Source organism: Xenia sp. Carnegie-2017, unplaced genomic scaffold (genome assembly GCF_021976095.1).
Source record: "Xenia sp. Carnegie-2017 unplaced genomic scaffold, XeniaSp_v1 HiC_scaffold_60, whole genome shotgun sequence".
Classification (NCBI taxonomy): domain Eukaryota; kingdom Metazoa; phylum Cnidaria; class Anthozoa; order Malacalcyonacea; family Xeniidae; genus Xenia; species Xenia sp. Carnegie-2017.
The window spans coordinates 1,404-10,327 of record NW_025813527.1 but is presented as its reverse complement, the minus strand read 5'-3'; the positions used below and the strand labels follow the sequence as shown (position 1 = coordinate 10,327).

The following is an 8,924-nucleotide window of genomic DNA, read 5'->3' as shown; positions in this document are numbered from 1 at the left end:
ATGAATCCGGGTCATGGGTCCGGGTCATGAATCCGGGGTCATGGGGCCGTGGTCATGAATCTGGGGTCATGGGTCCGGGTCATGAATCCGGGGTCATGGTCCGGGGTCATGAATCCGGGGTCATGGGCCGGGGTCATGAATCCGGGGTCATGGGTCCGGGGTCATGAATCCGGGGTCATGGGTCCGGGGTCATGAACTGGGCATGGTCCGGGTCATGAATCCGGGTCGCGGGTCCGGGGTCATGAACTGGGGTCATGGGGTCGGGTCATGAACCCGGGTCATGGTCCGGGTCATGAATCGGGTCATGGGTCCGGGTCATGAATCCGGGTCATGGGCCGGGTCATGAATCCGGGGTCATGGGTCCGGGTCATGAATCCGGGGTCATGGGTCCGGGTCATGAATCCGGGTCATGGGTCTGGGTCATGAATGGGTCATGGGTCCGGGGCATGAATCCAGGGTCATGGGTCTCGGGGTCATGAATCCAGGGAATTGGGTCCGGGGTCATGAATCCGGGAAAAAAAAATATAAATTAAGATTGTGTTTATTAATGAAGAAATATTTGTTAAAACAATTACTTATGGTGATTATTAAATTGTTGGAAATTGATTACATTTACACGTTGTAATGATGTTAGGAAGGGGTCCTTGTAGTATTTCAATGGATGGGATTAGTAATGACGATAAATTATTGCATAACAAAGAAGGGTGGCCATATCTTAAACCTGCAATGGACCATTGTAAGGTTGTCGGGTTGTCTACCCGTTCCTCTCAAAGAAAGAAATGTAGTGATTCTTTCATTTTCTGTACATATTCTATTCAATCTTTAGTTGAAGTATAAAAATCCTGTAATATAACGATGATTGTTGTCTCACAACGGTGAAATATTTAGTAGTCGGTGAAATATTTGTGGTGAAATATTTAGTAGTCGGAGAAACTTCGGAAAAACGGTTTTCGAACGTTTCTCCTTTTGGTTGATGTTTTTACAGACTTACAGTCGAGACAGTAACTCGTGACAGTTGACAGTTCACTAGTTTAACATTTTCACGCAAATATAGACTAATTGTATTGGAGATATTTTAAAGTTCTTTGGAGAGTATAATGGAAGGAGCTTTGCAATCAGTTTTTGATCGCTTTTGGCAATGGAGGTTGAAGGAAGCGCCTGAATTTGGCACTATGATAGGAGAACATGGCTATGATGATGATTTAGGTGACATGAGTTTAAATTCTTACGCTAAACGATTGGTTTGTACTATTTGGGTTGCTTGTTTAACGTACGTCGTTTAAAATTAAGTCTCCGATACTTACTTAAAATTTCATGATATTATTTATGTACATTTTCACAGTACATATTGACTTATACAAATTTGCACTACTTAAAAGTCACGTACATTCCTATTATTCCATATTGAACAATACTTTGTCATGATAATTTGTTAGGAAAATGCCAAAGAGTTCGTTGCAGAACTGGAAAATATTGATATGAATCTACTAAGCAAGGTTTGTTGCAGTTCTCTTTATAAATGTGTTGGTTATTTACTAGATTTTTGTTGCATTAGGAAGATAATATGAACTGTAAATTGTTGCATCTTGAGCTGTCTACATATGTCAGTGGCATGGGGTTCAAATGGTATGTAAATTTGGTGTAATGCTGCTGTTTTTGTGTACTAGCTTGGTTATTTCCAAAGTGTTATCTTATTTGCACACATTTGCCCACCATGCTTTTCATCTTTCCTACTTTCTGTCTTATTCTTAGTCATTTGTTTCCTGTGAATTGTTTGGAAGGGCCGCATATTGACTTTAAGAAAACTATCTCATGGATGAAAACAGAGAACATGAAAGATATTGAAAAAGTTCTATCAAGATTTAATAAATTTCCAGTTAAGGTAGCTACTGGGACATACCAAGAAGCAGTGCGCAAATTAGTTCAGAAAAAATGATGTGCAATTTTTTTGACAAAAGTGTTTCTTTAGAGACATAATCAAATCGATATTACATTAATTATTACATAGCGCTAATTGCTAAATTAATATTTTTAAACGTGAACAAATTCATGATTTACGACAGTGTTTTTTGTTGAAACCGCTGATTTTTGCACATCATTTGAAAAAGTGATGTGCAATTGTTTTCATTTTAGCTAAAACAATGTGCAAATTGCACATTGCACACCATTAATTTGCACACTGCCCAGAAGGTTTTTCAGTGGCTTTTCCATTGTCTCATCTCAATTTAGATTGATCAAACAATCGGTCCGGGGTCATGGTCTGGGGTCAAGTGTACGGGGTTATTGGTCCAGGGTCATGGATCCAAGGTCATTGGTCCGGGGTCATGGGCCACGGTCATTTGTCATGGGTCCAGGGTCATGAATCCGGGGTCATTGGTCCGGGGTCATGAATCCGGGGTCATGGGTCCGGCGTCATGAATCCGGGGTCATGGGGCCGTGGTCATGAATCCGGGGTCATGAATCCGGGGTCATGGGTCCGGGGTCATTAATCCAGGGTCAATGGTCCGGGGTCATGAATCCGGGTCATGGGGCCGTGGTCATGAACCCGGGTCATGGGTCCGGGTCATGAATGGTCATGGGTCCGCGTCATGAATCATGGTCATGGGGCCGGTCATGAATCCGGGGTCATGGGTCCGTGGTCATGAAATCGGGGTCATGGGTCCGGGGTTATGAATCCGGGGTGATGGGTCCGGGGTCATGAATCCGGGTGAAGGGCCCGGGTCATGAATCGGGTGATGGGTCGGGGTCATGAATCCGGTCATGGGTCGGGGTCATGAATTCGGGGTCATGGGGCCGTTGTCATGAACCCGGGGTCATGGGTCGGGGTCATGGGTCCAGGGTCATGAATCCGGGTCATGGGTCCGGGGTCATGAATCGGGATCATGGGTCCGGTCATGAATCGGGATCATGGGTCGGGGTCACAAATCCGGGTCATGGGTGGGGCATGAATCCAGGGTCATGGGTCTCGGGTCATGAATCGGGGAATTGGGTCCGGGTCATGAATCCGGGAAAAAAAAATATAAATTAAGATTGTGTTTATTAATGAAGAAATATTTGTTAAAACAATTACTTATGGTGATTATTAAATTGTGGGAAATTGATTACATTTACACGTTGTAATGGTGTTAGGAAGGGGTCCTTGTAGTATTTCAATGGATCGGATTAGTCATGACGATAAATTATTACATAACAAAAAAGGGTGGCCATATCTTAAACCTGCAATGGACCATTGTAAGGTTGTCGGGTTGTCTACCCGTTCCTCTCAAAGAAAGAAATGTAGTGATTCTTTCATTTTCTGTACATATTCTATTCAATCTTTAGTTGAAGTATTAAAATCCTGTAATATAACGATGATTGTTGTCTCACAACGGTGAAATATTTAGTAGTCGGTGAAATATTTGTGGTGAAATATTTAGTAGTCGGAGAAACTTCGGAAAAACGGTTTTCGAACGTTTCTCCTTTTGGTTGATGTTTTTTTACAGACTTACAGTCGAGACAGTAACTCGTGACAGTTGACAGTTCACTAGTTTAACATTTTCACGCAAATATAGACTAATTGTATTGGAGATATTTTAAAGTTCTTTTGGAGAGTATAATGGAAGGAGCTTTGCAATCAGTTTTTGATCGCTTTTGGCAATGGAGGTTGAAGGAAGCGCCTGAATTTGGCACTATGATAGGAGAACATGGCTATGATGATGATTTAGGTGACATGAGTTTAAATTCTTACGCTAAACGATTGGTTAGTACTATTTGGTTTGCTTGTTTAACGTACTTTGTTTAAAATTAAGTCTCCGATACTTACTTACAATTTCATGATATTATTTATGTACATTTTCACAGTACATATTGACTTATACAATTTTGCACTACTTAAAAGTCACGTACATTCCCTATTATTCCATATTGAACAATACTTTGTCATGATAATTTGTTAGGAAAATGCCAAACAGTTCGTTGCAGAACTGGAAAATATTGATATGAATCTACTAAGCAAGGTTTGTTGCAGTTCTCTTTATAAATGTGTTGGTTATTTACTAGATTTTTGTTGTATTAGGAAGATAATATGAACAGTAAATTGTTGCATCTTGAGCTGTCTACATATGTCAGTGGCATGGGAAAATTGTAAAAAATTGTTCACATTTTTTCACAAAAATACTATAATTCACGTATTTTCAAAAATTTTCACAATTTATCACAAAAAGACTATAATTCACGCATTTTCAAAAATTTTCACAATTTTTCACAAAAAGACTATTATTCACACATTTTAAAAACTTTTCACAATTTTTACAATTTTTCACAAAAGACTATAATTCAAGCATTTTCAAAATTTTCACAATTTTTCACAAAAGACTATAATTCACGCATTTTCAAAATTTTCACAATTTTTCACAAAGACTATAATTCACACATTTTCAAAAATTTTCACAATTTTTACAAATTTTCACAAAAGACTATAATTCAAGCATTTTCAAAATTTTCACAATTTTTACAATTTTTCACAAAAGACTATAATTCACACATTTTCAAAAATTTTCACAATTTTTCACAAAAGACTATAATTCACGCATTTTCACAAATTTTCACAATTTTTTACAATTTTTCACAAAAGACTATAATTCACGCATTTTCAAAAATTTTCACAATTTTCACAAAAGACTATAATTCACGCATTTTCAAAATTTTCACAAATTTTACAATTTTTACAAAAGACTATAATTCACGATTTTCAAAATTTTCACAATTTTTCACAAAAGACTATAATTCACTCATTTTCAAAAATTTTCACAATTTTCACAAAGACTATAATTCACATTTTCAAAATTTTCACAATTTTTACAATTTTTCACAAAAGACTATAATTCACGCATTTTCAAAATTTTCACAATTTTTCACAAAAAGACTATAATTCACGCATTTTCAAAAATTTTCACAATTTTTCACAAAAAGACTATAATTCACTCATTTTCAAAAATTTTCACAATTTTTCACAAAAAGACTATAATTCAAGCATTTTCAAAATTTTCACAATTTTTACAATTTTTCACAAAAAGACTATAATTCATGCATTTTCAAAATTTTCACAATTTTTACAATTTTTCACAAAAGACTATAATTCACGATTTTCAAAAATTTCACAATTTTCACAAAAGACTATAATTCACTCATTTTCAAAAATTTTCACAATATTTTACAATTTTCAAAAGACTATAATTCACGCATTTTCAAAAATTTTCACAATTTTACAATTTTACAAAAGACATAATTCACGATTTTCAAAAATTTTCACAATATTTTACAATTTTTCAAAAGACTATAATTCACATTTTCAAAAATTTTCACAATTTTTCACAAAAGACTATAATTCACGATTTTCAAAATTTTCACAATTTTTACAATTTTTCACAAAAGACTATAATTCACGATTTTCAAAATTTTCACAATTTTTCACAAAAGACTATAATTCACGATTTTCAAAATTTTCACAATTTTTACAATTTTTAACAAAAGACTATAATTCAAGCATTTTCAAAATTTTCACAATTTTTACAATTTTCACAAAGACTATAATTCACACATTTTCAAAATTTTCACAATTTTTCACAAAAGACTATAATTCACGCATTTTCAAAAATTTTCACAATTTTTACAATTTTCACAAAAAGACTATAATTCACGCATTTTCAAAAATTTTCACAATTTTTTACAAAAGACTATAATTCACGCATTTTCACAAATTTTCACAATTTTTCACAAAAGACTATAATTCACGATTTTCAAAATTTTCACAATTTTTCACAATTTTTCACAAAAGACTATAATTCACGCATTTTCAAAATTTTCACAATTTTTCACAAAGACTATAATTCACGATTTTCAAAAATTTTCACAATTTTTCACAATTTTAACAAAAGACTATAATTCAAGCATTTTCAAAATTTTCACATTTTTTACAATTTTTCAAAGACTATAATTCACACATTTTCAAAAATTTTCACAATTTTTCACAAAAAGACTAATTCAAGCATTTTCAAAAATTTTTACAATTTTTTACAATTTTTCACAAAAAGACTATAATTCATGCATTTTCAAAAATTTTCACAATTTTTCACAAAAAGACTATAATTCACGCATTTTCAAAAATTTTCACAATTTTTCACAAAAAGACTATAATTCACGCATTTTCAAAAATTTCACAATTTTTCACAAAATGACTATAATTCACGATTTTCAAAATTTTCACAATTTTCACAAAGACTATAATTCAATGATTTTCAAAAATTTTCACAATTTTTCACAAAAGACTATAATTCACGCATTTTCAAAAATTTTCACAATTTTTACAATTTTTCAAAAGACTATAATTCAAGCATTTTCAAAATTTTCACAATTTTTACAATTTTTTCACAAAAGACTATAATTCACACATTTTCAAAAATTTTCACAATTTTTCACAAAGACTATAATTCACGCATTTTCAAAATTTTCACAATTTTTCACAAAAGACTATAATTCACATTTTCAAAAATTTTCACAATTTTTCACAAAAAGACTATAATTCACTCATTTTCAAAAATTTTCACAATATTTTACAATTTTTCACAAAAAGACTATAATTCACGCATTTTCAAAAATTTTCACAATTTTTCACAAAAGACTATAATTCACGCATTTTCAAAATTTTCACAATTTTTTACAAAAAGACTATAATTCACGCATTTTCAAAAATTTTCACAATTTTTCACAAAAAGACTATAATTCACACATTTTCAAAAATTTTCACAATTTTTCACAAAAAGACTATAATTCACGCATTTTCAAAAATTTTCACAATTATTTACAAAAAACTATAATTTACGCATTTTCAAAAGTTTTCACAATTTTCAAAAAATACTATAATTCACGATTTTCAAAAATTTTCACAATTTTTACAATTTTAAAAAAGACTATAATTCACATTTTCAAAAATTTTCACAATTTTTACAATTTTTCACAAAAGACTATAATTCACATTTTCAAAATTTTCACAATTTTTCACAAAAGACTATAATTCACGCATTTTCAAAATTTTCACAATTTTTACAATTTTTCACAAAAGACTATAATTCACTCATTTTCAAAAATTTTCACAATTTTTCACAAAAGACTATAATTCACGCATTTTCAAAAATTTTCACAATTTTTCACAAAAGACTATAATTCACGCATTTTCAAAAATTTTCACAATTTTTTACAATTTTAACAAAGACTATAATTCAAGCATTTTCAAAATTTTCACAATTTTTACAATTTTTCACAAAAGACTATATTCACACATTTTCAAAAATTTTCACAATTTTTCACAAAAAGACTATAATTCAAGCATTTTCAAAAATTTTACAATTTTACAATTTTTCACAAAAGACTATAATTCATGCATTTTCAAAAATTTTCACAATTTTCACAAAAAGACTATAATTCACGCATTTTCAAAAATTTTCACAATTTTTCACAAAAAGACTATAATTCACGCATTTTCAAAAATTTCACAATTTTTCACAAAAGACTATAATTCACGCATTTTCAAAATTTTCACAATTTTTCACAATTTTTCACAAAAAGACTACAATTCACGCATTTTCAAAAATTTTCCTAATTTTTCACAAAAAGACTATAATTCACGCATTTTCAAAAATTTTCACAATTTTTTACAATTTTTAACAAAAAGACTATAATTCAAGCATTTTCAAAATTTTCACAATTTTTCACAATTTTTCACAAAAAGACTATAATTCAAGCATTTTCAAAAATTTTCACAATTTTTTACAATTTTTCACAAAAAGACTATAATTCATGCATTTTCAAAAATTTTCACAATTTTTTACAATTTTTCACAAAAAGACTATAATTCACACATTTTCAAAAATTTTCACAATTTTTCACAAAAAGACTATAATTCAGCATTTTCAAAAATTTTCACAATTTTTCACAAAAAGACTATAATTCACGCATTTTCAAAAATTTTGACAATTTTTTACAATTTTTAACAAAAAGACTATAATTCAAGCATTTTCAAAAATTTTCACAATTTTTACAATTTTTTACAAAAAGACAATAATTCACGTATTTTCAAAAATTTTCATAATTTTTACAATTTTTTACAAAAAGACAATAATTCACGTATTTTCAAAAATTTTCACAATATTTTACAATTTTTAACAAAAAGCCTATAATTCAAGCATTTTCAAAAATTTTTACAATTTTTCAGAAAAAGACTATAATTCACGCATTTTCAAAAATTTTCACAATTTTTTACAATTTTTAACAAAAAGACTATAATTCTAGCATTTTCAAAAATTTTCACAATTTTTCACAAAAAGACTATAATTCACTCATTTTCAAAAATTTTCACAATTTTTCACACAAAAGACTATAATTCAAGCATTTTCAAAATTTTCACAATTTTTACAATTTTTCACAAAAGACTATAATTCACGATTTTCAAAAATTTTCACAATTTTTCACAAAAGACTATAATTCACGATTTTCAAAAATTTTCACAATTTTTCACAAAAAGACTATAATTCACTCATTTTCAAAAATTTTCACAATTTTTCACAAAAAGACTATAATTCAAGCATTTTCAAAAATTTTCACAATATTTTACAATTTTTCGCAAAAAGACTATAATTCACGCATTTTCAAAAATTTTCACAATTTTTCACAAAAAGACTATAATTCACTCGTTTTGAAAAATTTTCACAATATTTTACAATTTTTTGCAAAAAGACTATAATTCACGCATTTTCAAAAATTTTCACAATTTTTCACAAAAAGACTATAATTCACACATTTTCAAAAATTTTCACAATTTTTCACAAAAAGACTATAATTCACGCATTTTGAAAAATTTTCACAATATTTTACAATTTTTCACAAAAAGA

The 8,924-nt window shown here is 30.3% G+C and overlaps 1 long non-coding RNA gene across 2 annotated transcripts; it reads left to right on the top strand.

Moving 5' to 3' along the window:
• The first annotated feature begins 1,090 nt into the window (after positions 1–1,090).
• Positions 1,091–1,985, top strand: LOC124459012. Of its 2 annotated transcripts, none has more exons than XR_006953368.1 (4): positions 1,091–1,206; positions 1,437–1,496; positions 1,556–1,626; positions 1,753–1,985. It is a non-coding gene; the product is annotated as an uncharacterized LOC124459012 (long non-coding RNA). The 2 variants fall into 2 exon arrangements; XR_006953369.1 differs by lacking the exon at positions 1,091–1,206 and adding an exon at positions 1,208–1,241.
• The last annotated feature ends 6,939 nt before the right edge of the window (positions 1,986–8,924 follow it).